At 45.4% G+C, this 26,589-nt stretch overlaps 1 long non-coding RNA gene across 1 annotated transcript; it reads right to left on the bottom strand.

The window, feature by feature from the left end:
* Window positions 1–21,402: 21,402 nt before the first annotated feature.
* On the bottom strand, window positions 21,403–25,555 carry LOC142566821 (uncharacterized). Its single transcript, XR_012825135.1, has 3 exons — window positions 25,354–25,555; window positions 22,422–22,523; window positions 21,403–21,701 (listed from the first exon to the last, which is right to left on the bottom strand). It is a non-coding gene; the product is annotated as an uncharacterized LOC142566821 (long non-coding RNA).
* Between the last annotated feature and the right edge of the window lie 1,034 nt (window positions 25,556–26,589).

Genomic DNA, 26,589 nt, shown 5'->3' with positions numbered 1-26,589 from the left:
CTGTACCTTGTTTATTATTAATGTTCTGTAAATGATCAGATGATGTAACCTCTGATAGGATGGGCTGGGGAGACGGAAGGAGCCAGGCGACCCCACCCAATCACTACTTCCAACACCAGACAAAATTGACATGTCCACTATAGATGGACACTTACAGAATACCCCCCTTGGTATGGGCAGCCACATCTAAAAGGAGCATTATTGTGCCTCTAGGTCTGAAAAAAAAGAACAATGAGACTTATAACTGGTGGCAGTTACAGAACATAACATTTTTCTTCAATAAAATATCCGTGTGGAGATTCTTTTTGAATACAGGTTATTATATTCTCTCGGATTTTCTCTGCGAAAGGTATCTGAACATCTGAAGGGCCGCTATAAAACGGCACGCGTATATCTATGCATTTGTACGAGAGAAAAAAATAAATGGTTATTTTCGCGTGTAAGAACAAACTACGGTGAACACAGCCTAGAATATCTATTGCCGACAACACGAAATAAGTATGACCCCTTCTATGATGTTTATGATGAAGTTTGTACGTTCGCTTCGTTTAGGTTACATTTCATTAAAAGAAACAACTAATACTGTTTCCTAATACATGACTATTTTGCATTATTCCTGTGTCACCTCCCCTTCCCCCCCCAATTTAGTTGATCTTTCATACCCCAGTCTTTCATTTTACATCTTGTCCTTTTGAAGTGTTATTTCGCCATTGCCTGCTGGCATCAATTGTGTATGCGTGCTACCCCGGTATACCATACATCTGTGTTTATATTCTGGGTCCCAGCTGTCCTCAAGCTACATTTTTGTAACTTTTCACTAGGGTGCATTCCCTAATTGAGTAGGATAAATAAAGCAATCATTAATTCCCCGCTGTGCCTCAAAGAGGCATCGCAGTTGACGTTCGCCAATGAAAACGCCCCAAAACGCAAGCAGGGGCGCGCTTAGCGTCAGCGCCTTGTCTCCAACCTTCGACGAACAATTTCCGACCACCGGCCTCGATCCACCAACCACCAACCACCCACCACCCACCGCGAAAACAGGGGGCGGAGCCAAAGGTGCGCCACTTAAGAGGCGAAAGTCAACGCGAAGGAATAAATGCACACAGTTTCTGCGTCACAGTGAAGGGAGGAGATAAAGTGAGAGAGGCAGCCAGTGTACTTTTTTTATCTCGCACCATCACTCTCTCACTTGCTCCGTTCTCAGCGAAGGTCGTGCGAATCGTTGCAATACATGTAAATTACGCTGCACAGCCATTGACCCGATGCGCTAACAAATTCGACTGCATGGAATATCAAACGTTATCAGCGCCGGTGATGTAAACGCATTGGCTCTTGATTGTACAAATATCTGATAAGAAGCCGTACACCAACGCCATGCGCTCACTGGGCAGCGCCTAGCTAGTTTCCTGAATTGACGCGAAAACCGTCGATGACGATCGAGAATCGGCTAAGTGTAGGAATGAGCGTAAGCTCGCTCTTTGTGCGCCGCGCATCTTGCTCTTGTAGACGAAAGAATTAGTGCCGGACAAAGGGAAAGCCCTTCTTTGTTCATCGTGAAGAGCCGGTTGTCGCTGCCCTACGTGGATATGGCGCTACGCGCCTCGCGCTTGGCGACTCGCGTCTTGGCTTCATCAACTTTAGTGAGGGTGCACGGGAAACCCACCTCAGAACGGTGAAGGGTCCGGGCGCTTGTGGGCTTTCGTGCTCGAGCCCGAAAAATGGTGCGACATGGAAGATCCGAGAGAGCGGAAGAGGCCCGCCACGTCGCCCATCGTTTACGGACTGCGCATGCGCTTGCAGGAAGCCTTGAATGAAGACTGCCCCGTCTTCCTCGGTGAGGCGGCGCGCGGTGACTTGCTCAGCCGTGTGCGTCGACCCGCGGCCAACCATGTTTAGATTCTGGCAGTGCAGCCACAAGCGACGGGCAAAGCCGCTCATCGGGAAACAGCGCAGTGTGGCGGCGCCGATGCAAACTAGGCCGCAGCCAGGAACGTGGTGGGAGTGCAGCAGGAGTCTTCGCAACTGCATTGGGTGTCGTCGCACGCGGTTTGTTACATTCGTACGGTCGCGGACTAGGACCTCAGGAAACGATGCGGACGCCTGGCAGAGGCTGCGCGTGCCACGTCGAAGGAAGAGCTGCGTGCTGTGTGCTCGAGCTGATCATGGTGCACGTCGGGAACTATGGCACAGAGCCACTTGAGCGGATGGCGTAGAAGTCGGGTGGCTGAGGGACGTGCAAAATAAAGGACTGCTCCCAAGAACCAAAAAATAAATGCAAAAGCGAATGTGCAAAAATGGAAAGAATAGAACGAAACTGAGTCAGACTAACCATTACATAAATTTCGGGAAGGTCTCATCTACGAAGACTACCCAAGTATACGAATCAAGAAAAAAAGAAATATCAGAAATATATCAAGAAATATAATCAAGAAAAAAATAAAATCTTGTCTGAGTATGACAAGAATGCTTTTCGCATTAAAATTGCGAAATATTATACAATTCTTCTGCAATGAGGGAATCGATCATATGCTAAGAATTTAGAAGGTTTCTGGCTGTCTAGAACAAGGTGGAGCAACGTGTTTCTGTGAAACGAGCAGTTGTCATAATGACGCAAGCATCTTTGTGACGACAGCAGCGCTATGACGACGACGACTGTGACGGCGGTCGAATGACGGCAATGACATAATTTATACTGTGGCCTCTCCACGTGACTTTACGACACTGCTATTCCTACGATCTACGTAGATACTGTATGGGCGTAAGCAAAAAGACAGGTATTAAGGCATCAGCTGCGACTAAGTATTATACAGTCCCACGCGCCTGTGTCTGTGTTACGTGGTTTATGTTCAAACGACGGTGTAGTTTGTACTCTGCCAAAAAAAAAAAACTTTAATACCAGTTAGACCTGCGTTGAACACGAAGGCGGTACAATGTCGTCCACCATCTACGTCAGTGCCGTAGCCAGAAAGGCATTTCGGAGGAGGATGGAGGGGTTACCGCCGACAACTCCCACTCCTACCCCTCCGTCTCTGTTTCTTTTACATATATATATATATATATATATATATATATATATATATATATATATATATATATATATATATATATATATATATATATATATATATATATATATATATATATATATATAAAGGAATACTCCAGCAATCCTCGGGCAAGAATGCTTTAACAACGAGGATGCAGCACGACGTTCTGCAGCCATACTGACCATATTTATTCTCGCATACTTATGCTATTTTTAAAAATGATGATATTAAAAAGAGCTACAAATTTGTTTACGAATTGATCCATGTATATACTGTATGTCGATGACCTAGCTGGTACATGTCTTGGAAAACCGAGCAGTGCTAGAAACGGGGCCATACAAAAACAATATTGTGCGTCTTCTCGTTTGCAGGCCGGACTTGTTGCAGCACAGGCAACAGTGGAGATCACCGTTGTTGTCCAGCCACACATTCTACTGAGGGGCACGTTCAGGGCTACGTACGTGAGAGGGCGGGCACTAATTTGCAAGTTTCCTTTCACTCAACGGCGCTTTCGGCGTTGTGGGCATGCTGTAGTTTTCTAGATTTCAAAATAGAGGAACGGAGATTTGCTCTAGAACTTCGATAGTACCACATAATGCAGCTTTCGCTGACTTTTGGTGACCTGCTATCCGATTTGTTTGAGGAGATGTTTGAAAGTAACTTGCGATCATCGTATTGTATAGTCATCACGCGAAGCATATTGTTATTTCATCACACTCGGGGACTGATGAGGCAGACAGTCCGAAGCAGGCTGCTTCCTGTTTAGAAGCCTTTGTGAAGCAAAGGGTTCTGAACAGGAAGCTGTGTTGAAAGTTCCTGTGTGGAAAGACAGCTTTCCTGTCTGTTTTTTCCTTCCCAAAAAACTATTGCGCTGTACTTACGTTACCCTTTGTGAAGATTACGGCATTCGTTGTCGGCATTAAAATAACGGCCAATACCTCAAAGTCATTTGAAAGCGTCGTGTCTCCTAACACGTCTATTCTGAAAATTGCCGAGACGTTTGGTTAGGCTGGGCTCTCCGCAGCGAGCAGCACGTGTTACGACGAGGTAGGTGAGCCTAACCTGGGTGACTGGCCGTGGCCGTCTGGTGTTGAGCGTTCGGGCAGCGACGAGATGCTCTCCATATATGTCAATAATTATCCGCCAACTTTGTTCTTGGCGCCTTTTAAGCGCGTTCCCCCCTCCTCGCATGCATCACTTCAGTCCCCTTACCATACTTTTCCATTAGTCACCGTCAAACCCTTCAACATTCATCGTGACCCCCAGTAAAAGCCCTGCAGGAATTGCAGCGCTTACATTACTGCTATACCCATGTCCACAGGGAAGGCATAAATAATGGCAGAGAGGAGGGAAAAGAGGAGGCAGAGAATGGGTAGAACCAGAGTCCTTCCATGTTTTTTCTGGTCACGAAACTGCCGCCTCAGTTTCATATAGCGCCAGCGCCCGCCGCTAGAGGCGCAACCGTGCATGAGAGGGCATGCGAACGCCGCTACCGCTGTGGTTGTGTGTGGGGCAGCCTCGGTATTCTAGCTTTCTCAACTTCCTCAACGATCGCTTTAGTTTCACGTAACTATTTTTAACATTGAATATAATTAAATTACTGCCTGAGCGTGTCTTCTGCGATGACATGAGCGCACGGGACGAAAAAAAAAAAGCCGCTCATAACATGGAGCTTGCGGCGGTCTCAGACCAAAAAGAAGAAAGATCTGGAATTTTAAGAGCCAGAACCGCGATACGATTATGAGGCACGCCGTAGTGGGGGACTCGGGATTAGTTTTGACCACCTGGGATCCTTTAAAATGCACCTAAATTTAAATAAGCGGGTGTTTTGCATTTCGCCCCCGTCGAAGTGCGTCCGCTGTACACGGCCGGGCGGTCCCGGTCCGGATTTCTTCGTCATCGCCGTTCGCCTCAACGCTTCGGTGGGCTCCGCTTTTTAATATTTGCCTTAAATTAAACACCGCGCATTCGCAACAAAACGCCAGTGGTCCCACTTATCACCAGAGGAATAAGCGCCAATTCTCCGTTGCGCATAGCGCCAGATTGTTCGCCGAGCACAGCTGTTCAGTTTCTGTTAAACTGTGGCATAGAAGGACTCTGTGGGCAGTATCTTATAACGAGATCAAAAGAATGAAATTGCTATTGCAAAGGGCTGCTACCGTAGAATACTTAATGACAAAGAAAAGGGAACTGAGCTGCTCCATGCGCTTAAGAGTTCTTGCAAAGCGATGTCATTTCTGAATAAGATTTAGGTAGAATTAATGCAAGACGAACTTCGCTACTAAATGTCTTCCTAGACAATCACATGTAAGAAGACAGGACAGACAGACAGACCTGTCCTGTCTTCTTACATGTGATTGTCTAGAAAGCGCAACCAATGTTTCGTATTACAATGAACCAACTTGCCCAACAACGCATCCTGCTAAATGCCTTCGGTGCGGCTTTTAACAACGGATTAAGGCGAACCTGAAGTGTTAGGACCTGCACAGTTGAAACTAGCTGTAATTAGGCAATTGCCTTAGCAAGCAGTCGTTTAGAAGCGTCAGTAAGCCCAGCACTTCACTGCTCGTGGTTTCGACGCAGAAACGACGAGACTAGGTATTTTGGTTCTTAATTCGCAACTATTTATAATATGTTAAAATGTTGCAATCACCGGTCCTGATATTCTTATCATGGTCGAAAAATGAAAAAAAAAACTTTATAATTCGATTAAGAAAATAAATAAAACGTGTTGGTGCAAAAACAAAATACAAGCACGATCATTTATTTATCATGTAAAATAAGCGGAGCGAAATACAGATAGCACGGAGGCGTCCGGTCACAAATGGTCCACCATTCACAATGCAAGAAGTTTGTTAAAAGCATGACACTGATATAATACGCATAAAGAAATAAGATCAAACGTGAGAGGTATGCATTGGGAGGCAGGAAGCAAACACCAGCAAACGAATGGCAATAAGTACAGAATGCATAGTCGATTCTTTCTATAAACAAGAAAGTGTAAAGCATAAGCATTTCATAACACACGGCTAAAGAACTCTCAAACGAACACAAGTAGCCACATCACAAATACAGCAATTTTTTTTAAATGGCTTGTTAGAGATACCACCTTTCTACTTCTTCAGCTGTTACTTAAACATGCAGACAAAACTTGCTCAGAAAATCACAATACAAATGTAGCTAACAGTGTGCTAATAACCTTCTTACTCATAGCAGCTTATAGACTTAAAAGTACGTGCAATTGAAGAATTGTAGCCCATCATTAGCCAAGACTCAAGGACAATGGAAAATAAAACAATGCATATTATTCTGTTTTAACACTTGCATTTAAAGGAATTCTAATGCTATACCTTTCATAGATGGTCGGGGTAAGGGCGCTATTGCTGTGAACTACTCTATCCTGGTATAACACAAATTGAGGTTGCAACAAAGCATAAAGCAAATGTGTTCAGCGTCGGCTTCTCACGCTCCAGGGACACGTCGTCGCCGTTGATGTTGAAATTGTACGCAGTGACGATGTCCGAGGCGTCAAAGTGTTTCGCGCACACACGTGTATACTTCGATTCGAAATTAAAACCGCCACTTTCCTGCCGCGGTATGGCCCGCTTCCATTTCTCGCGCTGCTCCTTGTTATTAGGTAAACAGAACAACGACACCTTTTCGGTCGTGCCCTTGTAGCCGGAACGGCACCCAGGCACGCAACACGTGTTCGGCATCGTTGTCCCACCCCACCACTTCAACCAAACAGCCCAACACTCGAAAAATAGCACAGCACATGCACAGAACGTACCCGAAAAGTCAGCTCGCCTCGCACTGCGCACGCATTTCGGTACGCGAACGATGCCCTCTGTGGCACAGTGGCGCCGCGTCGCGGCACCTTTGAGCAGCATATGAACCTCTCCCATAGCGTGACGGCGGAGTTTCGTGACCAGAAAAACATGGAAGGACTCTGGTAGAACTGACGCTATCGCGAAACGAGTGAATAACAGCCTTGCCAATCTTCGCTCCCACTTCCCATACAAGGAGGGGGAAGGGAAGGGGAGATATGGAAAAGGTCACGCGGGAAGGCATAGCAAACTCTACTATAATATAGGTACGGTGACATGACAACCCCCTCCTCCCCTTTGGGACCGCTACTAGCCCTCGCCTTGCTTTCACATCAATGTTTCCCTTTCATCCATGTCACTCGTTCGGAGCGCACCTCCAGAAAGGTTCTGTTCCGCGGGAAAGGGGAAGAGGTTTCGTCAGAATATTTCGGCGAGGGGGGGGGGGGGGTTCGAGTCCTCAAACCTTCACCCTGTCTACGCCAATGTTCTACGTATAGTGTTAGCTGCTACGCGCACATAGCTGGAGACAGCTGGCCGATACCAAAAGCGGCTCAGTCTTCGACAACATCTCAAAGTGCTGCCTGCTTCGAGACAAGAATGCGGCAAACTGGCACATGATGACGCAAGCGCCAGACCACTCAAACAACTAGTTGGGAAGTTGGGTTTCGCAACGGGAGAATTGAAATTGTGACTTCAATGATGGCGGTACACAGCAGAAGCAGATACATACAGCAAATGCGTTTACAAAGTAAGAATAATGAAATCATCGCCTTTTGACTCTACAAATGCGGCATCTAAATTCACCAGACTGCACATAAGATCTATAAATGTAGAATCTGCAGACTTGTGACAGCCGACGTGTCTGCTCTGATTCAAAGTGTTTCATTTTGTATTCAATCAATCGCTACGCTTCCCTATTCTTGCCTTCATTTAAGTTGCAATTTCTATTATTTCATTACCTATAAGAAAAGTAAGTACACGCAAAGGACTTTCCGTAGGAAAATTACCGTATCAGAACGTCTTTTGCCTTCGAGACATTCAAAGTGTGGTGAGGTAATGCCGGCGGAAAAAAGCTAAGGACACAGAGGCGAATTTCTTTCGCACCAGTAGGTGTTTTCTATCTTATTCTTTGTTTTCATCACTTACTTGCTTCGCACCGATGATGTCACTATGTGTTGACGGAAAGAACGAGTGGCGCTGTGCTTTCGCGACTTTCCAGCCGTGAAAATGCTCGTCCGTGTTATATCCAGACCGAAGGGTGTACATCATCTTCGAAACAAAAGTATATGGGGCTTACCTTCGTCGTCAAGTTTAGGTGTGCAGTCCAGCGCACAGGAAATCATGTCTGCCGCGGCGCAATGCTGCTTGAATGTGTCGTCACCATGTGCACGCTGCAAAATGATTTAGTGATGTTTCAGCTGATTCTGCTAAGTAATTACGTGATGTCAGCTCGTACAAGGTGCAGTTGGGCAAGCACTCTGTAGTGTTTGGGCTAAGCAGTAAGTATACAGTTAGTCCTGGCAGCGCAAGCGTCCGACGCGCATACACCAACCGCGGCGTGTGAATTTTTGTAAACCATTTCGACAGCAACCATTTCGAATAGCCTCTTGAATGACCAATCTCGTGTTGCGTTATTTGCACCGCATAGCCTATGCCGGCCAATCGTGCACAAATCTTTCGTACTTCAAGAACATATCCCTAGGCAACTGTATACATTAACCAGCTTGTGATAATACTTGGCCGCTGGTGAGTAAAATTTTTACCGAAGCCGAAGAGTTTAGCCGATAGAAAGGCTCGGCATATGCTACTGCAGGTTTTATATATTTCAAGTGACCAAGGAACAACAACAACAAAAAAAAAACTCGTACACATCCAGTAGCAGACAATCTCCGAAATGTAGACAAGAGTGATCAACCTGCGACGGTGGCTTAGCTGCTATGGCCTTGCGCTGCGCCAGATCGCGGTATTGAATCCCTGCAGCGGTGGCGGCATTCAGATGGGGGCGAAATGCAAAAACACCCGTGTGTCGTGCATTTGGTGCACGTTTAACATCCCCAGGTGGTCAAAATTTCCCGAGACCCCGCTATGGCCTGCCTCGTAATCCTGTGCTGGTTTTGGCACGTTAAACACCAAAATTTATTATAATCAGCAGTGGTCACCGTGAAATGAGGAAAGTGAAAAGGGGAGCCTTATGTAACCATAAAGAAAAAATGTTGCCCCTCTCATTTTGCTTTTCTGCAGCAGTGCATTCTTTCTACGATATTATCGAGAGAAAACGCTGCATCAAAAAGCTTACAAACGCGGGCAATGACATTTACATAAGAAACTGCGATATGGTACCTTTTTCTACACTGTACTGCATAAAACTACACCACCATTCGTTGCGTTGTGTATATGAATACACAGCCAACTAGTCGGCCGGACGTTGATTGGAGGATCAAGCGCACGCCCACGTGATCTGTGCTCCGTCCGCCTCATGAGCGGCAGCAAATCTGGCCGTGTCCAGATAAATCATTTCATAATTATCACAGAATCGTTTTCAACTTGCCACGTATTGCTAAAGGCTCACTCACAGTAGGCCGACCCGACCCCGATTTTGGTCAGCCGACTGCCGGCGACAGCGTTTTTTTTTTTTTTTTCGTCAGCGCCTCTGTCACAGTGTGCTGGTGCCGAACAATCTGCAGGCCGTCGGCAGATTGGTCGGCGTCGGTGCAGTGTGACAGACGCGCTGACTCGAAGGAAAAAAACCCTGCCGCCGATAGTTGGAAGACCGAAATCGGGGTCGGGTCGGCCTACTGTGAGTGAGCCTTAAGTAGGCCACGGCAACCCCAAGGCAACCGCCGCAGAGCGTATACCTGGCATACAACACAGCGCACTTCTCCGAAGTCAGCATGACGTTAAAATCATAGTGCTAATAGATGGCGCCGCTGCCTGCGCAATATGGCGGCGCCCGTGAAAAAAAGAAAAGGTCTACAGGTGGCGTGCGCGACTAGTGCGGCAGCGCCCACTAACCGTACTGTGGCTGGCTACACTTCTGTCGTGCTAAAGCGGACTTCCCGGCTAGCTGCATTTGTCGTCTGGCCCTTCCGTCATGTGTCAGTTTCTCGCATTCTTCCGTCGTAGCAGACAACACTTTGAGATGTTGTGCAAGACTATGCTGCTTTTGGATCGATCCACTATCCCCAGTTATTTCCGTGTGGCAGCTAACACTACTCAGAAGGCGGGCGAACTTTATGCCGCCTTCATATTCAATGGAGGTCGAACAGGTATTAACGTTTCCTTGCCGGAGTTCAAATGGTTTAATCATTTTAGCATAAACCACCTAACATATATATGTTTAGGTACGTACGATTGTATAACACTTCGTAGCAGATAACTTAATAGTCCCTGTTTCTTTCACTTAATTCCCTATGTAGGGTCCAGGAATAGGCATGTCGTTAACTCACGTCCAAAGGCCGGAGTGTAAATAATGCCGTCACCACCGTCATGCGATCGTCGTCACTGTCATCGTTGCCATATTTGCGGCCATGGTCCCTCATACTCGCATAATCCACACAACTTCTCTCATTACATATACACGTTGTTCCACCTGGCAATGCTTTGCGCTGCACCAAACGAAGCTGGATAGCCAGCAACTTGCATAATGCATCGCATACGGTATTTGTTTATGACAGTGTGTTGGATCTGCATATTTTTAAAAATAATTTTGTTACCATTGGTCGCACTCTTCATTTTTAGAACTATTCTGTTCATTCGGAATCTTCGTTTCTGCATGATTTCGCTGGCGCAGTTGCGCGGGTTCCTGCGCCGCGGTCCCGATGTTCTCGGTTGTTGCCAAGCTGGGATCGGAGGCGACATTCCACGTTGTTTCCCAATCGACAGCCTTCTGCGTGGCTTGCGGCTGCAGTGCCCGAGTCTAAACGCTATTTGCCACGGGTTGACGCACTTGGATGAGAAATTCACCTCGTGCCGCCTCGTCGCGAGTAAACATTGCAGATCTGAATACAAGATTTCTTGCATGTGCGCAGCTTCTATTCGATGGGCAACTGCGCTGCCCCGCCCTCCTACATTCCACGTCCCGCCATTTTTGAGGCTTGAGCACGACAGCCCACAAACTCTCGGACGCGTCGTCGCTCAGAGGTGGGTTCTCCGTACAAACTCACCGAAGCTGATGAGTCCAACACGCGAGTCGTCAAGCGAGAAACTTCCCCGCATAACTCCGTACAGCCAGATCCCTGTAGAGCAGCGAATACTGTGGTTCGTGTCAGTCACCCTGGAGCGACAAGCGGCTCTTTGCGGCGAACAACGAAAGGCTCTCCGTTTGACCGCCGCCATGGGTACGCTCTTTGCCACACTTAGCCCGCTTCCGATCCTCGTTGGCGATTCTCGCTTTATTGCTCGAAGCTGGCGAGACGGCAGGTATAGTGAACGTATGGCGTGGGTTTACATGTTGATTTTAGATATTTGTACCATGAGAAGTAGACGCGTTAACAAAATCCGCACTAGTAAGTTTGAGATTCAAGGTATAGTCGAACTAGCTAGCTTATCATGTTAATGTGATGTGCCTCAATTTACATATACTACACAATTTCGCGTGACGGTCGCGTAGAGTGGACAAAATAAGAGAGCGATGGTTCGAGATAAAAATAAGTGTACTCGCTGACTCTTAGAGTTTCTCTCTTATCTTTGATTCAATGGAGAAGGTGTTCGTATATTACAAATTCACCGAAGATTGCGATGCTCCCAAATGCGAAATTTGAGTGCAGCTCTATACGTATTTTTATTTCGCAATATACTGCCTGGGGAGTGCAATCTGTCTCATGTGGCATGTTTGAAACGGAGCGAAGTGTTGACTTTTGTTTTCATCTATTTTAGAGCTGCGCTTGCATTCGTGTATACGTCGATAGTACTTATACCACCGGGAGATAATCTTTCCATTTCTCGTGCAGGGAATGGCCGTCTCTCTGAGTAATCAAGCTGAATGACTAGAATTACATTATCTGCAACAGGCTGCGTTTAAAAATTCCATAAAACTTTGATGTGATCATCATGTGTCGATGGCGTTTGGAAGGTGAAACACCTCAAGCTTCTTTTTTTTTGTTTTCTTTTTTAATGCGAGATGATTACTTGGCTCATTCAGCCACCCCGCCATCGTCAGAAAGCCGCGGCAGAAAAACGACACAAGAGTTACGCCATCATTTAATTTATTAAGGTAAGGGAGAGGAAGATGGAATTCGCTCAAATGGACAGTTCAACATTACATTGGTAATATATGGGCTAGCAATCCAGGCAATTAAATTAAAGCTGCAAGCATAGGCCGAGAATAGCAGCATTTTAGGATAAATTCAGAATGGCTTCAGAATAATTAAACGTCTCGATAAGTTATTAGAAATGAAATGAGTAGAAGAAATAAGTAGAAATGACACCGTTATACGTGGCCTTTTTGGACATTAGGTGAGCGTACGAAAAGGTAAATCGCAAAACTTTGTGGGATATTCTGGAAGGGGAAGGCTTGGGCGAAAACTGTATACAGGTTTTGAGATAGATTTACCTAGAAAATATTGTTTGCGTTGAATGGAAAAGGATGAGGAGCGAGGAGGAAGTTGATATCAGCAAGGGACTGAGGCGAAGCTGCCCTGGTGAGGATGGAAAGGGCGCTAGAGGGAAGTAATATCGGGTTTAATCTCTTATGCAAACAGGTGGGTGTAGCAGTAGAGCAGTAGCTTCCAGGTTTGTTTTATGCGGATGACATTGTGTTGCTAGCTAACAAGCAAAGTGATATGCAACGTCTTCTTAATATCGGTGGACAGGAAAGCGAGAATTTAGGTCGGAAATGTAGCGTTAAAATCCAGGTGTCATGGAATTCAATGAAAACAGTGAACAGACTGTGTAAATGCGGGGCCAGGAAATACCTCGGAAAAAAGAATGTAAATACCTTGGTATATGTATAAACGATATCCCATGTGCTGTATATAACCATTTCCAGATAGATATCTGGAAACACAGGAAAAAATAACAGCAAACGGGAAGAGAAATACGTCTTTAATGAAACACGGAGCGCTATGGGGATACAATAGGTAGGAGGTGCTCCAGGGTATATGAAAAGGTTTGGTGGTTCCAGGACTTACATTGGAAAATGCGGTTGTTAGCTTGAAATCAGAGGCACAATCGGGACTCGATGGCAACCAAAGGTCAGAGGGACGCCTCGCATTGGGCGCTCACGGGAAGACTACAAATGAAGCTGTGCAGGGTGATATGGGCTGGGCAAGCTCTGAAGTGAGAGAACCTCAACGTAAAATTGATTATCAATAACTACTGACCAATATGGAGAAAAGTTAGACGGGCTGGGAGTGTTTTCAGGTATTTGTACAACAAAAAAGAAAAAAAGAAACACGGATTCACAGTGCAGGAAAAGAACTAGGAAGCTCTCCAGCAAGTATGCGAACTGTATGGTGAGCAACATGGCAACAAAGAACATCAAGCGGAAAGTCAGAGAGGCTGAGATAATCTCATGGGTGGCGGCATTGGAAAAGAAACCTGCCATGAGTAACTACGTCAGAGGAAAAAAAAAACGAAATCGGAAAAGAAACAATTCATGATAACTCAAGGGAAGCTCCTACTTTTCGAAGCGAGAGCGGGATGCCTTCGCACACGCACTTATAAAGCGAGATATAAGAAGGAAGTAGACGCATGGTGGCTGTTGCGGTAAAGCTGGGGAAACGATGGAGTACGTTTTATTAGAACGTGAATATATCTTTCCAGCGGTCGATTTAGGCATCTCAGGCCTCCTTGAAGAACATGGATTTAGCGAGAGCAGGGGTAACGTAAATATGTGCGCAGAAGAGATTAGTAAGCGGCGATTGGAAGATTCGTGAATAAAAAGTAGGCAAACGACAAACAACCGAGGCATGCAAAAACAAAGTTTACAATAGGGGTTCAGCAACATTGGTTGTGGGAATTCATCGTGATTTTTTTTCTCTTTTCCTTTTTTTTCCTTGTTATCAAAGGTAGGACATTAGGCAATATAATAAGAAGAGCTTGGTGGCGCAACCCACCTCTCCGTTCCAAAGGGCACACTGACGGCATCCATCCATCCATCCATACCACCATGTTTTTGCACGTATAGGCTCCTATGGAAGCTTCGCTACCCGGTGTATTTACCTTGGAGGCGAGCTGCAGCAACTCACTCTGCCTTTCGCGTTGTCGATATCCCGCCAACGCCGTCGACGAATAAGATGCAGCGCGCTTAAGGTGCCCCTCGGATGACGATGACTACGACATCCCCCCGGAGTATGAGGTGAAGTTCGCCTACGAAACCGATGAAGAAACTTGGTGCCGACACTATGGTGCCGGATCGGAAACAAATACTGGCATCGCTCGGCCAAGTGTAGTCATCGAGAAATAACACTCAACGCAAGGGAAACACTATACTTTAAGTACAACTCAGCTGAGAGATCGCACAACGGCCTGTTTGTCGTCTGGCGTTGTTGCGACCTCACAGGAAGCCACATTACCCTCCGAAACATAACGCAGCAGCGCTAAACTCGGCAAAATTTTGCCGCTGCATTAAACTCGGCGACATACCTTAGTGACACGTTATGCTCTCGCATTCACACGCAACGATTGCTTAGTTGCTCCCATCAATATTTTTTTGATGACACCATACGGCTCTCTGGTGTCCCCTTAACATGTTGTATGGCACGGAGGCACGGCATACAACGCTGGAATCATTGGTGTGTTCTGCCGGTGTTCACGGAGCACAAGTTCCAGAAGACTTTGGGAAGATATTTTTTTGTCGGCTCCCCCTATTTATTTATTTATTTATTTATTTATATAAAATACCTTCAAGGCCCTATGGGGGCAATGTGTAAGGAGGTTACAAAATCAAACGTATAAAAAGGAAGAGTAAGCAGCCTTCTGAAGTCTGGTACAGAAGATACGTCCCAATGCAGGGCTTTTCAACATGACTAGAAAAATCAAAACATGAAAAGGGAAAAACTGAAGTAATAAAATGTCACCAAGGCACACTTCAAGGAAAAAGAAAACACGAGTAAAATTAACGTAAGACACTAATGCTAGAAAGTACAATACAGGAAAATTGAACAGATCAAGGAATACAATGCTTCAGGGGATATTTCGGGAAAAAGACGCAATAAAGCAATTTATACATGGCATGCAAGTGAACACGTGACGCAGCATAAAATACCAATTGATAAGAGCAAGATAGCAATGCATCAATGGAAATAAAAACATCGCAAGAAGTTCGAAGCACTATGCCAAGTACTAGAAACAAGATAAAATGGTTTATATATGCTATTATGAAAAATGCTCTTGTAGGGGATGACGAAATTTTTCTTGATCTGACGTGGAAGGCAACGGTGAGGTCGACAGGGTAGCTCGAGGATACACTGCATACCGAGCACCCTCCGCCAATGACCTCGAGGAAAGCGAGCCAGTCCCCAGAGAATACTCGGCTATCCTAGACCACTATAAGGGCAGCAGGAAGCGGTACCCCTCGCCGCATAGCTCTCTCACTAGAGAGGACTCCGTAGCTTGGAGGCTGCTACAGACGGGTGCATATCCGAACTTAAACACCCTCAGCAAAATACAACCCACACAGTACACTGACAAATGCCCGTGGTGCCAGGAAACACCCACTCTCTACCATATAACGTGGGCCTGCCAGAAAACAAATGTGGCGCCAATAATACCAAACCCGAGTGCGGAGCAACGGGAAGGAATGCTCTCCAGCGACCGTCAGGACGTCCAACTAGGGCTGATCCGACGGGCCCAGCTGGCAGCGGCATCCAGCGGAGCCCTGGACTAGGGGCAGACGGCCATTGCCAAGAAGATGGAAGACACCATCTGACTCCGGGAAATTCATAAAGCTTTCTAGAGCTCAATAAACGTTTTTCCTCCTCCTCCTCCTCCACAAGCGAATGGCTGTAAGGAGTGCGGAGAAGTTAAAAGCATGTGTCGTACCGTATATGAGCGCGAAACTTAAGTAGTAATTTAATCGGTGAGACGTGTTTGAGGCGATCTGGATGTGCTGTGCCGAGTGTGTGGCATTATAAACATATTTGCGAAACAAGGATATCGGAGCGATATTACAGCGAAGAACGAAAGGCAGGAGGAAATGATCGAGTTTGATTTGCGTTACGCTGAAGTGGTGGCTATGACTACGTCAGATGAAACGGGCCCCTCGGTTCTTCACTGATTCAAGCATGTCGATTAAGAAGGTAGGATGTGGGTACGAAATGGATTATGCATACACGAGCTGGTGGACGAACAAATGGCTGATAGGCCAACTTGTGGATGTTGGAAGGTGAATTACCCAGATAACGACGTAGGTAACCTAATGTCCTTGAAGCTTTTGCACAGATGGCTGCAATGTGGTCTGTCACGGAGAGGTTTTCGGTTAGTAAAGCATACAGTAAAGCATATAGAAAAGCAGCCGGCCTGCTGCTTGCAGTAAGCATTGTTCAGCATATTATTCACGAATGAATCTGTGCAGCAGGTGAACAGCAAGGTGTCCCAACTATCATGCAGCAAGGTTTAAAAAATACGCGAATGCCACGTAGCTGGACCGAACCACGGTAATGCTGTTCGCCGTCGCACGGAGGTACTCAGATTATTCTTTCCATTCCGCCTAATCACATCGTTACTCTTAATTACTTGATCAGCTTCTCAACTGTTATATTTAGATGAAGAGCGTCTGTGAGAAACATGTAGAGGAACACGAAAAACTTCCACTAAGGCTTTCGGTTGCTCAATGCGTGCTATAAAAGAAGAGTTTTTCCGAGCCTGAAAGAAGCGCGCGAATACAAAGCAAAGTGCCTCGAGCGGCCAGTCACGTGGCCATATTGCGTGCATTCGTGGATAATCTCGCTGATTTCGAGCGTGTGAATAGAAGGGGCGAATGGTATCTCAGGCAGCACGCCCGTGCGTTGTTGGCTAATCTGAGGTCTGTACGAGAACTACGAGACGTTTAATAATTGCACTGGCAGCCATTCAGCGCGGTTTCTGACGTTGCTGCGTCCAAGTAAAAAAAAAGGGGGGGAATTAAGTTATTGCTGTGTCGTCGCTTTCTTGCACCGTTCGACATTTACTCACACACAGATATATATATATATATATATATATATATATATATATATATATATATATATATATATATATATATATGTGTGTAAATTTATTTGTTTTTTTATTTATTTATTTATTTCATACTGCAGACCTAGTTCAGGTCCAAGCAGGGTGGCTAGACACAACAATAATATAATGCATCAATCAATTGAAACAGGCAACAACGAGTTATTCCAGTCTGTTATAGTTCGGGGAAAAAATGAATACTCTAATACATCCGTCCGTGCTAAATGTGTCGAGTAAGCCTAGACGTTCAACTAGATAGATAGGATGCAGGAATAATTGGTAAATCTGCATTCAAAAGCAATTGGAAAGAAATCGAATTCTTAAGTTTTTCCTTCGTTGCTCAAGGATTTCGATGCCATTATCACGCATTACTTGTGAGGGAGAGTCATATCGTGAGAATTTTGAAAATATGAATCGCACGGCTGTCTTCTGTACCTTTTAGAGACATTTAATATTTTGTATAGTAAAGGAGTCCCAAACAACACATGCATATTCAAGTTTCGGTCTAATTAATGAATAATAAGCAAGCATTTATACGTTACGTGGGGAATTTTTAGGTTTATGTCGCAAAATATATAATTTAGGCAAGACAAAAGAACACATATTATAAATGTGTAAATTCCACGATAAATTGTTAGTAATTGTGACACCGAAATACTTATATTTTGTTTCTTCATTCAAAGGCAACGAACCTATCGTGTTACTAAAGGTTAGTGGAGTTTTCTGATGAGTAAAGCGAAGAAAGACCGCCTTTTCGGCGTTAAGCCGCATTCCCCACAATTTTCACCAATCATTAATGCCAGCTAGAGAAGTATTTAAATCAATTTGATCATCTGTTGAAGTGATTGCTCTAAAAGCACACAGTCGTCCGCAAACAACCTAATTTGCACACTTGAACGAATAAATATATATATATATATATATATATATATATATGACGCTATAAAGAATGCGAAATGATATTAAAGCCAAGGAAAGGAACGGGTAAATTAACCGTGTCTGGAATTACGTGGTCTTCTAAGTAATTTTGCGGCACTGTTATAGTTAAAGTGAACTTCAGATATATGCTCCAGCCTTAACTCCGTGTAATGCTGTACTGGAGCCATAGTGGGGTGTGTGAACACAGACGGAAAATAACGAATAAAACAGCATGCCTTCTTATAGCTGTCTGCTACTGTATGTAGTACTATCTGACTGTAACCTCGGAATATATTCCTGCTCCCGGCCACTATTCTTGAAAAATTTTCACCGCTCCGTCGTGTTAATGAAGTGTTAAGCCATGTGAATCGAAAAAGCCTTTTTTTTTAAGTAGCGTTAACTTTGCGTCAATCTCCTAATTACGTGTCCTCATAATTTCATGCACCTGTGGTTTCTGACTTCTCTTGTAGGAAAAACGATGGCATTGTCGTTTTTAATTAGCTTTCTAGCATCGTTATTCATCCGAGGCTTGTCTTGAGGCTCGTTTCGTGTTACGACTTCAGAAGGGACACAAGTGTTTATCAACGCAATGAATTTAGTTGTCAGAGCAGTTCCATGCCATCGCAATCTCTGGAATACACTGTATTCAAGAACTTTGGCAAATACAATGTAAGTTCGCATTTTATTGCTGCATTGTTTCAGTCACACGCTGATTTAGAATATTTGAGGCCGTGATTTCCGCAAATTCTATACACAAAGCGTTCCCGTTTACAAATTCCTACCATAAAACCACTGTCTTACCATAAAACTTGTGGTTTGTTGACATGTCCCCCAATTATAAAGCCGTGATTTGTTGTCCACAAAAAAAAAGCACAAAATTACCTGCTTAAAAACGTGCACAATTATTCGGCAAATGAGAGGGATACACAGCGGCGAAGGCCAGACAACCGCCAGTGTTGATGTGGAATTTACGCCGCGCGGGTTCGCAAGTTTCGAAAGACGCCGAAAGTGGACAAGGCTGAAGGCACCTGTGTGTATTCTGATCAGAGTGCAAGACAGAGAGACAACTTTATTCGTCAGAGTGGGGAGCTAATTCATGGCCTCCTCAGGAAGGCCGGATGGCTGCCAGGCGATGCGTGACAGCGACCTCTTCGGCTCGGAGTTTTCCGTCCGGGATGTAGCGAAGCAGCGCGGAAGGCGTAGCAATGTGAGGGAGAATTTTCGGCATTGCGAATAGATCCATGTAGCTGAGATTCAGTGCCGATTACAACGCGAGGCTTAAAAGAAGAAACCGAGACAGCAAATGAGTCAATTTTATTTATTATACTGCTGCAATTAAGTATTATCAAATTGAGGTCTGTCCAGACGGAAGTCTCATACCGCTGTGCTATCCCTTCAGCTCCAGAATCTTGTCCTGATTGGCATCATAAATGAACCACCTATTACCCATATAAACGACAAGAAAGAAGGCTAACCTAGGGTCCCGATTTTTTAGTAATGATATCATAAGAAGTCAACAAACAATGACACCACGAAAAACATGGGTGAAATAATTGTGCTCACAAATTATATTAAAGAAATAATAGGTTATTGGAAATTCATGTGCATGAAAGAACAACATGCCGAAGACGGGGAACGATCCCACGTCTTCGCGTTAAGCGCGCCATGCTGTACCAGCTGGGCTACCGTGGCGCCGCTTGCCCATCTACTTTCTCGGCTATTTATGTTTTACTAATAGAACTAATCCTGGGACTGTTAGCCAGCGTCACCACTTGCAAACCTTGGAGGCGGATGTGACACATCCTTTCTGCCGCAAGAGTCACGAGTACGTGATCTATTTTGCGTGAAGGCAACTGGTCAATAAACCCACACGTGCTACCTGAAGGCATCAATGTTGCCTTTAATGTTGACTTGGAAAGTCGAGACTTTCGTTACATAATAAACGAGAAGAAAGGATGTTAACCGAGGCAACTGATTTTGAATAATGAGATCATAAGAAGCCACCAAACAGTCACACCAAGGAAAACGTAAGAAAAATTGCTTGTACTCACTGATTCAATTAAAGAAATGATAATTCCTAAATAGTAATTCTCGTTTGTTACATAACAAGCGTCTTGAATCCGGCAACATTGATGCCTTAAGGTAGCATGTGTTGTCTTCAGCCAAAAAGATCACGTGCTCGTGACGACTCTGGCAGAAAGGGCGTGCCACATACGCCGCCAAGGCTGGCGAGTGGTGGCCCTGGCTAAGACTCCCAGGATTAGTTCTAGTAGTAACACATTATTACCCGAGAATGTAGATGGGCAAACGGCGCTGCGGTAGCTGATCTGGTAGAGCATGGCGCACATAATGCGAACACGTGGGATGGTGTCCCACCTTCGGTACGTTGTTTTCCAGCCACATTTATTTCCTATAATCTATTTAATTCGGTTAGTGAGTACAAGTAATTTCCCCTACGTTTTCCTTGATGTTATTGTTTGTTCGCTTCTCATAATATGACTACCCACATGCGCTTATGATAGTGAAGCTGAAATGACACCCCGCCGTACCTCCCGTGCTGCGGCAGTTTTGATTGTGCATCCGGAACACAAGGGGTGAATTCTTCGCGCATCACTTATTGTGACACTTTCAATTTACACCTTCAGACACAACAAGCATTGCTAATCTTTGTAATGATTAATGCCATAATAACTGGTCCGCGCTTTCCACTCAGATGATGCTTCCCACATATATCAGCGTTTCATCGCATTCGCATAAAACGCGACGTACCCCACAACGCTCTTTTTTTATGACACATCCGAGCTGAAGCATAATACAGCATTCACACAATTGCATGTACAGAACGCAGAAGCGCGAATGAAAAGCGGGCCTCGTTATAGGCCAGTCTATTCTGGGTACGCATGTCAAAAGTGCGGAACCCTAATGGACTCACTTAAGAACTGCAGGGGCTTGGGGGCGTTATGGCAGGTTTATATTTCAGGCTATACAGTATGTAAAATTTTAAAAATTGCCTGCGGCATTGTAACGCAATTCCAATCCTTCAATTGGAATAATGGTAGAGGCTGATATCTGCGCGAGAAATCAAATTTCCTAACTGACTTATTAGCACATATTTAGTTTAAGGATGGTCGCCGGCGCTTTTGCAAGGCATATTCATTTTAATCGAATCCTAAGGGTGGCACTGTTGTCCAGATACCCACCGCGAAAGTTGCGCTAGAACTGCTGTGCTGCTCTTGCTTTTACTTTTTTAACACCCTTTGATGCATTTAAGCACAAGACTACCAGAAGATCGCGGTACATGTACACGACCGCGAAGCACACCGTAATCATTTCAGCAGTTGTACTCCTTTTTTGCGATTGCTGATAGCAAGGCTATAGGAGAGGAGAGACTTCGGCACAGCATGAAATCATCTCTTCTCGCATAACGACGGTGTTTTAGCATATCCGTCACGCGAATAGACAATCAAAACCATATTTATTAATATATTAAAGAAGCAGTAGAACAAAAAGTCTTAGATAACGAAAGCAAAAGCGCCAACATAAACCTCTTGGCCCCGCGCGCGTGCTCTTTCTAGGGAAAGAGTAGCCCACGTGACCTCGTTCGGCAACGCTGGTTCGCTGGAGGCGCAGCAGCTGCAGCATGCGATGGACGTGGCGCAGTGATTGCTGCTCTTGGCGGTGCTGCTGCGTGCGATTCTTCGGCATCGAGCAGCCACCGCAGCGTCGCCGAAGGGCAGCACGCCGGCACTTCCGGACACTGCGAGTGTCAAATATTCACCAACCACACCCGTGGGTCTCACATTTAGTCAAAAAAATATAAAAACTACTGTTCGTTGGATTACAATCTCGCTCCAGGACGGTAAAGAGTGTCGAAGTGCGCAGGCCAATTGCAGCGAAATTGGGACGAGCAAATTCAGCGCTTTTTCCGCATGCAGGTAACCGGGCATGCGCGCATAGTCGTTAACGAGCAACATGTCGTTCTAGCAGTTGACGACGATTCCCCGTCGCCCACCATTGTTACTTAGTGTCGATGGTATTGGGCTGCTAAGCACGAAATGCTAAAACACCGGTGTACTTATATTTGGGTGCACGTTAAAGAACCCCAGGTGGTCCAAATTTAGGGAGTCCCCACCTACGTCGTGCACCATAATATGATCGTGCTTTTTGCACGTAAAACCCTGCATTATTTTCAACGATTCTCCCTCCGTCTTACGACCCTTGTTTGCTCATGCCTTCCTGCACTGCAGAATCTGTGGCTCGCAAGCAGTCGTTTCCAAACCCTTACCGCGGCCTAAGGAAATAGCAGGTCTTGCTAAAACAATTCAATAAACGTGCAACATTGTCCATCTTGTTTTGCAAATGGTAATCGCAAAATGTCATTAAACAAAGCTGAAACACTCACGCGCCAAATAAAGGATAACTGAGTTCTAACGGTCGATTCCAAGTAGAACGTCGCCAATGGCCGATCTGCACATACCATGCATTACCCCCTCAATGACGCCAGTTGTGCTGCTGCGTGCGATTCTCAGGCGTCCAGGAGTGTCTGCAGCTTCGCCGAAGCACAGCGTGACCACAGGACCTGGAACCGTGACAGCACAAAACAAGCCCTTTGTAATCCTTGCGTGGCACTTGCATTGTGGGACAAATCCACTAACATTGCCCACGCTCACTCGAAGCGCTGTAAAGAGGCGGGTATGCAATTATAAGTTCCGGAGCAGTCGGGCGACGGCAAGAAAATAGTTCCTAGCGAAATAATCCAATTTCAACAAGAACACGTGCACCATGAACACCACAACTCCTTTATTCCAGTTGCGTCCAGCGTTCCTCAAGGGAGTGTGCTTTGTTCTTTGCTTTTTATAGCCTATAATATTGATTTGCCTGACTGCATGTCCTCCCGAACAAGACGGTTCGCCGATGATTCAGCCATTTTCCGTGAAGTTTCTACTGACTCTAACCGTGAAGGGTTCCGACCACACCTAAACGCATTGAGTACATGGTGTTCAGACCGGCAAATGACCTGAAATTATGCTAAAGCTAAGTGCACGTCATTTTCACGCTCTACATCTCGTATTGCAACGTCATACTCTCTTGATAATAAGATTGTTGAGGAGTCAATTTGCAATGTGATGCAATATGTTCGTCATCACATCATCGTTAAACTTGCATCTGTTACCCGCAAATTTCAAATAATAAAACACAGACTAAAGCAAGCGCGTTTACACTTAAACAAAAAAGATCCACCATATACACCGCATTAGTGATACCTCAAAGTCGAATACGCGTGCGCCACCTGGGATCCGAACCAGAACACCATCTTGCGTAACTTTGAATCCTTGTAAGCTGCGCTGCTTGCTTTATCTTTACAGATTATTCCTCGCACTATAGTGGTGCATGTTTAACAAATCGTGCCGAATTCCATCCGCTATCACTACGCCGCAAACACGCGCGCCTATTGCTCTTTCGTAAACTTCACCATCTCGAGCGTTTGCATTGATGGCTTCTTTCACTCACGCTCTGTCATTTTCTCTCGCCGACATCACCCTGTCTAAGTCAAAGCCCTGCGTGTATCACTCAGATCTTTGCGCTCAGTCATTTATATCCAAATTCATACTTCGCTAGAATAACCTACCATCAGACATTGTCTACTCAAGTTCACCCCGAGAAATTTCAACAAATCCTGCGTACGTATGGCATAATGTGATGTCTCTATGCAATGTGAAAGTTTTTTTTCTTTTCATTTTGAATGAGTTATATTCTATGTTGTGTTCGTTCGGTACCTTTGCCATACGGTAGATTTTGTTTTCGAATTATCCTCTTTGATTCCCTTTTATATATTTTGAGTTCTAGGTGCTTCAATATTCGAATTTCCGCTAATATACTGTTAATTTGGTTTCATCCAAACTGTGATATTACTACACATAGTCGTGTCTGCGTATTTAGTCGCGTATTTAGGCGCGTTTGTTGTATTCTTTTAAAATTGTTATAACAGTATGTTCGCGTGCCCCCCACCCCCAATTCTAATACCTTCTTCCGCAGGGCATTCAGTGGTATTATTGAACAAATAAATAAAGAAATAAATAAATAAACTTTACAGAATATTTCTCTTCGTACTCATACGTAAGAATTCCTTAGCAACTCCTTAGGCGACGAACACAGACAAGAAGACGCGTCCGCAATTTTGCGTTTGACATCTTGACTTTGTCCGACGCCGAAATGGGCTCTTTTCTCGAGTATGTGAGAACTCAACAGGGTGAAGTAACAAAAAACTTAAAATATCAGTCACTTACTGTTGACTTTTACTCATTGTTCCAATTTTATGCTTTGAAAAAACAAGACAGTGTTTTCGAACATAAGGAAACGTCAGCAGTACTGCGGGACTACTTCCTGCAGCGGTGCAAAAGTCGCGATTTGTGTCCGTAGAATTGGCTTTCGCGCCAAAAATAGTTGTCCACGAACACAAAGCTGCTAGAATTATTCTTTTTTTCTTACCGTGCCGACCGGCGTTCGCTCAATGGGAGAAACATATGTAAAGAAGGCGTATATTATTGACTGGACAAGCAGGTACTTTTTCGATTTAAGGTTTGTTTGACGAATAGTGAGAATGACTTATACAGACTCTCTGTAACCCGGCGTGGTTGCTTAGTGGCTGTTACTGCGCTCCAAAGCAGGAGATCGCGGGAACGAATCGCGACCAGGGTGAGCGCGTTTGGATTGGTGCGAAACGCGAAAAACCCGATCAGTAAGGCTTAGCTGCAGGTTAAACACCACCAGGAGGTGAAAATTATTCCGAGGTCCCCCACTATGGCGTGCGTCATAATAAGATCGTGGTTCTGCAATGTAAAACGCCATCTTAAAAAAAAACATGATGAATATTCTCTAACGAAAGCACCAAATCCTAAAAATATACTTGTACGCTTGAAATGTCTCTCAATTTTTCCTGATGAGTAGAGGCCTTTTAATCCAAATAATCCAAACAAGGTGCCTCTTATGGTACACTCTGGTGGTTCCTACGACGCTCCAAGATGGTTTACAGCGATGCGGAGCCCTCACGCGATTCGAGCCGTAGAAATACTGCCCCAGCCGAATGTGCTAGCTGCTGCCAGAGCCATCAGAGTAGCCACGTGATCCAGCTTCCCTAGGATCTCGGTGGCGCTGTCGTGTGGAAAACATACAGCACCGCCTCCTAACGCTCTCTACTGGAGCGCGGCGCTCTGAATACACAACGCGAATGTGTTCAGAACGCCTGGTTTCAACCAGCCGAATGCAAACTGTATCCCCCAAAGAGGCCGCTCCCCTGTCAAGTCAATAAAGAAATATCACGGGTCACACTGTACTAGGGGCGCCTATCAAATCACCTTGACGGCAGCACAGCTATTAACACTGATGACGAATGAAGAAACACAACTTGCCATCACTCGGCAGGGGCAGGGACTTTGGTGCCGGGGCCAGAAGCACGGCAGGATGCTGGAGTTGCCACCTGCTGCTCCTGCTGATCCCAGAGTGAAGCCCAACATGGCGTCATGGTGGCACTTGCGCTGGCAGACGCGGCCAGCAGACCTGCTGCGGTCCTTGTGGCGCCCGGGCAGCCAGAGTGAAAACTGGTTGGCCTATGCACGCTGCGTAGCCCCGCCAGCATAAAGTCGACTTCTATGTTTGGTCCGTTTGCGCAACTACATAATGAAACAGGCATTCACTTAAAATTATTTTGTCATTCATCTAAATGATTCAGTTAGCTACCAGGGGCGCTATAACGCAAAATTATCCGAAGCTTTTCTAATCCAATTCTGAAATTGCCCTCCGCGATCGGTCAAACACTTTTTCGGACCACCCACGCTTCACCTGTCTGTCACGCGACTTCACGAAAACCGCGATGGCTCCCCATCTGATATGACGTGCACACACTGATTATGCATGATTTCACCGAACAAAAGAAAAATTGTAACTTCCGATTAGACGTTTTTTCGCCATAAGCACTCGTCTATTCGTCAAAAGTGTTCGGGCTGCACCTTCTTCACCGGCTGGTCACGCGGCGTCACAAAACCGCAAGAACTCACCGCGTCAAAGTGACGTGTACGCGTTAAATATGCATTATTATGCCGAATAAGTCTGAATTTTCTTCCGAATAGCCGGAGGCTGCCTCGTTCCCAAAGGAATAAAAGATGGCTGCTGCCGATCCTTCAGGCACTGGCTACTCGCACCTGCCAGAGAGCATGGTTTTTTTTTTGCGTATGATAAACTGCTTGCGTGGCCATGTAGCCTTTTTGAGCACTTTCGGCACGTTTACGATCCCACTGTTCCAGCTCTTCTTTGTTGAGGATTCGCTTGAGTGGCATTCTTAACCCTCAGTTGCACGACGCCGCGATTTTCGACCAGCCACCGCAAGCTAAGCAAGAGAAAGCGGACCAATCGCAGACGCCGACCCCACCCTCTTCATCTGGTTATTTCTTTCAGTGCTGTGGCTCGGTCCCATCGAAGCACTGTTCACTTGAGCGTGCTCCTCGCCTCCTGCCACCCAATTACAAGTGAAACACTTCAACGTAGGCAATGTTATTCATTTCGAAAGCAAAGCACAGTATGAGTGTTTGATTGGGATGGTGAGGCAGCGTTGCGGGTCACCGCGTGATGCTTACGTCAGCGGTTGCGCA

Source organism: Dermacentor variabilis, unplaced genomic scaffold (genome assembly GCF_050947875.1).
Source record: "Dermacentor variabilis isolate Ectoservices unplaced genomic scaffold, ASM5094787v1 scaffold_13, whole genome shotgun sequence".
NCBI lineage: Eukaryota > Metazoa > Arthropoda > Arachnida > Ixodida > Ixodidae > Dermacentor > Dermacentor variabilis.
Note: the sequence above shows the minus strand (reverse complement) of the source record. Positions and strands in the feature narration are given on the sequence as shown.